Here is a 6,899-nt window from a genome sequence, read left to right as displayed (position 1 = left end):
CCCTGCCCTTTGACTGTTTCTTCTGCTTGGGATGCCAGTTCCTTGACCAGCCTTACCCTCCAGTGTTACTTCAGTGAGTAAATTCTTACTTCCTTCCAGTTCCAACTGTAGCTTAAAGGTCCCCTGAAGAATACCTCCCTGCCTCTGGAGACTTGTGGGCCAAGCCTATACTTCCTAAATTCTTCTCTTACAGTTCTTGAAAATGATGTTGCCATATCTTTTTTTCCTTTCTTATTTAATTCTGATTCTTCCCCCTTGCATAATAGGCAGCACACAGCAGACCTTTAATCAACATTTGCTAAATGGATGATTTCTTTTCCTACAAATCACATGATATATACAGAGCAGCATTAACCTTACATAATTATTAGGTTTGAGAAGAGAATAAACCCCAAATCTCCTCCATGGAAACTAAAAACACGGCGAATCAACACTGACTAAGGTGGATGCCAAACCTCAAATCCTTGGAGAGACCTGTTATGGGGACTTCCAATGGCAGCTAAAATGAGGTATAAATAGACCGTAATGCAACCCAATTTTCGTTAAGAAGTTCTTCAAAGATAATATAATAAATTCACGTGTACAATTCCCTTAGCATTAGAAGTTCATAATATTAGTAAGATTCAACTCCAGACCACAAGACGCTTCCTGCTCCAAACCTTTTAAACTTCCAGGGCTTTCGAGACCACGCATCAAAGATGGCTCAGGCACCAAGAGTCTTCGTGACACAAGCTGGATTTGTTCGTGCTCCCCCAAATTCCAACTGGCAGATCAGCCTGTGTGATTGCTTCAGCGACTGAGGAGTCTGCCTCTGTGGGACGTTTTGCTTTACATGCCTTGGGTGTCAAGTGGCAGCTGACATGAATGAATGCTGTTTGTGTGGGACAACTGTGGCGATGAGGACTCTCTACAGAACCCCATATGGCATTCCCGGATCTAGTTGTGATGACTATATGGCCACCCTCTTCTGTCCCATTAGCTCTCTTGTGCCAAATCAAGAGAGACATTAACTGGAGGAGAGCCATGAATGCTCTCTAAGGTACTGGATGGGGAGAGCTCTTGCTGAAGCCAATGAATACAGAACACGCCTCTTCAGCCCCAGTCTTTCGAAATCTTTCGCAACTGAGATGCGATGGATGACCAGACAATTACAAGATGATGGCGTTTTAGAAATGCAACTTTTTGATTTATTTTAAATGGATGTTGCTTTTTGACTTGGCTTCTCCTTGTCCCCATATCATCAAATATTCCAGCTTATACATCTTTTACACTTTAAACATAAACCAAATAAAAGATTTTACTAAGAGGAAAACAAAAAGTTCACTAAATTAGCTTGATAATTAGATGGGAAGTCATGAAAAGATTATGTTAAGTAAATTTTCATGTGGTCTAATCCAGCCTTCTGTGAGGCAAGTACCAGTGTTAATTCAACTGATTTTTCTTTTAAAGTTCAGTTATCTACTTACTTTCAGAAATTAGAATTAAAAATGTGATTAGTGGAAATCTTCTAACCACAACAAACAAAACAAAAGAATCCTGTTGGCATGTATTGTGTCGTGTGTGTGTGTGTGTGTGTGTGTGTGTGTGTGTGTGTGTGTGTGTGTGTGCAGTTGCTACGTATTGCTCCAAGAGAAGCCGGAGGACATGCAGGTGAGTGCAGACACTCCTACTTCTGTAACGTTCATCAAATGCTGGAGGAGGGGCAGAGAACGCAGAATCAGGCCTAAGATCAGTGTGTCCAGCCCTTGACAATAACAATGAGATTTGAAAACAGAAAATGTCACTGATGGAAGTTCAACATCTCAACAGTTGCAGTTTTTTTTGTTTTGTTTTGTTTTGTTTTTTTTTTGTTTTTTTGTTTTTTTTTAATACAGGCACAATTCAGGAGTAAAAAGAAAACAGTAGCATCAAAAAACAAAAGAGCAATAACACTAAAACCAAACCAAAGCAACATGAACCAAACAGCAACAAAGCACACCTCCTCTTGCCTGGTTAAATCCTTAGCGCCGTGATCACAACAGAAAACAATACATAGGTATAAACCCAGTGAACTTAGAAATCTCTCAATTTAAATAAAGTGTGGTGATCAATCTTGATTTCAATTTAATTGGATTAAGAAACCCCAAGGAGATTAGAAAACATACAAGATGCCTTCTTATAGATACCTGAAGATCATTTAGGTTGAAATACTAAGGCATACAAAATGCAGGAAAGCCCATGGGCAAATGTTCAAGAACTCTCTATGGTTTGAGGGTCTTAGTTTGCTATCGACGGAAATGAGTAGGAGAGAATCAGAGGGCTCTCTTGGTTCTATGACTTAACTGTAATAGTTGGATCACTCATAGACAGATGTGAATTTTCTCCAAGTATAAAATAAGGCCTGCCTACGTGAAGCTGCAAACTACCTCCAGGAACATCAGGGCATGCAGGATAGTGGTCAGACAATCTTTACTTTTTCCTTCACTTCATGAGACTCAGTGAAGAGCCTTCTTGGAAACTGCCTGGCCAGCTAGAACATGTCACATTGGCTGGAAGACCTTACCGTAATTCCCTTCCTGTCTCATCAGCCTTCCCTAAAATCTAGAGCTCGAGAAACTGTCATGTGCCTATGTAAATTCTACCTTGCTATTATTTCCTGATTGCACTGTTCATTTAGTCAACCAAACATGGGAATCTAGTTAACACAAGGGATATATTGCTTATTGTTACTGTCCTCATAGAATTCATGTATCATCTACTGTGAAAAACATACAGAAATCAATAAGCCAAATGTAGGATTGAACATTATAGCAAGGTAGAGAAAACAGACAAAGTGTGTGAAGAGAGTTTTACTATGTATGAGTTTCAGGGTAAGTCTGTTGAAATGTTATATGTAAGATGCTACCTAAAGAATGATGTATGTGAGTGTTCCAGAAGAGAGACACCTGCAAAACTCTGGTATGAGAGAAAAGCTAGGAACATGGGAGACTCTGAGTGAAGTCACAGGATGATCCTGGCCAGGGTTGGAGAAGTAGAGGAACAATCATTCAGGGCTGTATCAAACAAAGTGACTAGTCTGGAGCTTGTTCACTAGCATAGGAACCACTGAAGGCTTTCCAGCAGAAAGTATAGTTGTTTTGTATACTGAAAAGAAGACAGGAAGCATGGTTAAACATGGAGACACATTGGGTCTGTTTGCTGCCATGAAGCTAAGCTGTAATTGTGAAAAGAAAGTAGGTACTATCACTGAGGGCCTGGCCTGGGGACAGGAAAGTTACCCAATCCATGAATGAATGACTACATGCATACATTTCATGGTATGACATAGCCCTCTACATTGGTAACATTTATAATAACAACTAATGAGGTACAGACTGTAAATCTAGCACTCATGACTGTGAGACAGGAGAGCTGTGAATTTGTGTACTGTCCGGGGTACATAGCAAAGTCTAAGACAGTCTTAGACTCTGACTAAGGTTGTCTTAACAAAAAACGCTGCAGGAAAGAGAAGGACATCAGAAGACATTATGTCAAGACAATGTGTTTAACGTTCTATAGCTAGAATAAATTCAATATGAAAAGTACATTCAGGCAGGCAAAGAAGACAAGAGCAGAAAGAAGAGAGAGGACAGCTTCCCCCGCCCGCCGATGATACTGTTTCCTCCAACTCATCCCTCTGTGAATGTCTTCGGCTGATGTAAGGAACCTATTCTTGACTACAGGAAACATATGTTGTTTCTAAATGCTATGCCCTTACAAACAACTTACATTTTTCCTTTTTTAAAGGATATTCATACTTGATCTTTATAAAAAGTACCATCATCATCAGAAATAATCCAAGTAGGAGTATGATCTTTTGGATGTTTGCTGGAATTAGTAAAGTATCTCACCTTTCTTGTTCACCAAAGCATGAAATGCCTCTGGCTATGCATGTGCAATGTGATCTGAACTTTCCCTCTGTGACCACACCATCCCAAGCAGTGGGTCATCTGATTCAGCAATTACTCAATTTGCATATGGATGTCCTTTATCAGTAACATGTTTCATGCTGCATTTTCCATTCTTGTTTTAGGTGTGTTGACCTAGTTCAGATCATAAAAACAGAGCTCAAATTGCTTCTTAATACATTACTGACAAATCATTTGCATATTGTTTCTATTTTACTTGCTATAAATAATAATAATATAATGTCTTTGGGGGTCACTTGGAACTGAAATTTTCTGTTTCCAGCTCTTTTGTAGGACAAGTTTCATGTGGTCCAAATTATATGGAAGAAAGATGAGGTTCTCAGGCTCTGTGATACTTACAGCGCAGCAATGTATAAAAGAGGGGAAAGAACTGGCTGGGGCCTTGCAGGTCCAGAGATTCCAACCTTTTCAACAAGCACATGTTGATGCTCAAAAGCTGGCCAGTCTTATCTTCAGAATCAAGAATCCTGATCATAACTTGGCAAAAACACTTAGAAATGTGGACCCTATAAAGCAAAATTCTCCAGTCATAAGAGATCTTAAAGCTTTTATTTTTAAAAGGCAACTAATCAAATACATACATACATATATATATATATATATATGCGCCTCATTTTTAAGACAGTTATTTTGCTTGACGTACACAAACTTACATGGTTGGGACAGCCAGTGTTTTGCCTCAGTGCTCAAATTGAGAAACTGAAACTCATGGAGGCTTCTCAAGCAATAAAAAATGAAACTGCCATGTCAAATGTCCAATGACAGTTTGCACATTTCCTAAAACTAAAAATCTAAATCCATATGGAAAACCAAAATCCAAAGGGAATTACAAGTAAAACCACAAAATCAAAATAGCCAAATAGCTAGAGCAATCTTTAGCTAAAAGAACCAAGTAGGAGAGACATGAAACTTGACGACTATTGGTTTAACTCTGTTGACGTCATTGATAGTCTGCTCAGGCTGGGCATTCAATCCTCAGCAGTCGGCAAAAGTATTTATAGATACAGATTATATAGATGTAAATCTATACATGGAAATATACATACATACACACACATAGTGGAACTCTAGTAATAAAGGCATCGGGGTATTAGCATAAAAACAGCCATATGAGGCAATGGAGCAAAATTTGGGTCTTAGAGAAAATCCTCTCATTCAAAGCCAGGCGATTTTTGAGGAAGATACCAAGAACACGTGCTGAAGGAAAGAGCAGCCCCTTCAGCAAACAGCACTGAAAAACTTGGGTTTCCGTAAGAATGAAATCAGACCCCTCTCTCTCCCTGCAAAGACCGACTAAGAATAGATGAGACTTAAACATATGATCCAAATTATGAAACAGCTAGAAGAGAACACAGGAAAAAAGCTGCAGGACACTGAAATGGTATTTTTTTTTATTTTGACAAAACCTCAAAAAGTGCTGCAAACAAAAGCAAAAATAGACAATTAGGGTGAAATCAAACTGAAAAAAAAATTCTAGGCAGCAAGAGAGACAATGAAGAGAACGAAGAACAACCTACCAGATAAATGAAGATATTTGCAAACTGTTCATTTGAGAAGAGCTAATATCTGTGAGCATTGAAACCAACTCAATAGTGTCCCCCCAAATCAGACTTCAAAATGGCGAGCAGACTGTCCTAGCCATATGTCTATTGCCGTGAAGAGACACCATGGCCAAGGCAACTCTTATAAAAGAAAACATTTAATTGGAGGTTCACTTACAGTTTCAGAGGGTTAGTCCGTTATCATCATGGTGGAGAGCGTGGCAGCAGGCAGGCAAGAGCTGGAGTGGTACCTGAGAGCTACATCCTGATCCACAGGCAGACAGGGAGTGACTGGACCTGGCAAGGAATTCTGAAACCTCAAAGGTCACCCCCAGTGACATATATCCTCCAACAAGGCCACACATTCTAATCCTTTTCAAATAGTGCCACTCCCTAATGACTAAGCATTCAAATATGTGAGCCTATGGGGAAATTCTTATTCAAACCACCACACAGACCTAAAGAGACATTTGTCAAGAGAAGACATACAGTTAGCCATCAGAACTTGAAAAGGTTGCTCAGGTTGAGTCCAAGGGAAATACTTATTAAAACCACGATGCCATGTCTCCCCTCCCCTCAGAATGACTTATTGTTAAACAAACAAAACAAAACAACAGAACAACAATAACAAAACCTTATAGAAAGTGAGTACCTGCAAGGGTGTGGAGAAAAGGAAATACTTATACACCGTTGTTGATAATGTATCGCTGCTGTTCTTAACAAGGTACAGAGGTGCCTCAAAAATTTACAGCTAGAGCCGCAGTTAGTCTCTCAGTTGTACTACTGGATAGACACTCACAAGCAGTAAAGTAACTCTGTCAAATGTGTATCTGGACTCTCAAGTTTATTGCAGCACTATTCAGTTATTTGTTTATTATTTACTTCTAGTTATAAGACAGGGCCTCTTTCCATAGCTCTGGCTAGCCTGGAACTCACAGCTCTGCCTGCCTCTGCCTCTCGACTGCTGGGATTAAAGATATACACCACTGTGCTGGGCTGCAGCACTATTCAGAATAGCTAAGAAATGGAGAATTTTAGTGCCTTTCAGCTGATGAGTGGACAAAGAAAAGAGAGTATATGTACACTGTGGACGACTATTCAACCATACAAGAATAAAATCCTGTTCTCCGCAGCAATGTAGACGGCACAGTGGAAGTCGCAGTGTTAAGTGAAATAATCTAGGTACAGAAAAAGAAAAATCATATGTTCTCACTTATCTATGGAAGCTAGATGGATCTATGGCTGTGAGGAGAGAGGTGGGAAGAGTAGGGGAGGGAGAGGGAAGGATGTGGGAAGGCTAGCCAACAGCTGCCAAGTTATGCTTAATGAGGATGAATAATTTCTGGTGTTCTAGTACACAGGAAGAGGAGGATAGGTAGTGGTGATGTCTTTAGAGTTCCTAAAAGATTTT

The 6,899-nt window shown here is 39.7% G+C and overlaps 1 pseudogene; it reads left to right on the top strand.

Moving 5' to 3' along the window:
- The first annotated feature begins 666 nt into the window (after positions 1-666).
- LOC121831132 (placenta-specific gene 8 protein pseudogene) lies at positions 667-1,086 on the top strand (annotated as a pseudogene).
- Positions 1,087-6,899: the final 5,813 nt, after the last annotated feature.

Source organism: Peromyscus maniculatus, chromosome 7, assembly GCF_049852395.1.
Source record: "Peromyscus maniculatus bairdii isolate BWxNUB_F1_BW_parent chromosome 7, HU_Pman_BW_mat_3.1, whole genome shotgun sequence".
NCBI lineage: Eukaryota > Metazoa > Chordata > Mammalia > Rodentia > Cricetidae > Peromyscus > Peromyscus maniculatus.
Note: the sequence above shows the minus strand (reverse complement) of the source record. Positions and strands in the feature narration are given on the sequence as shown.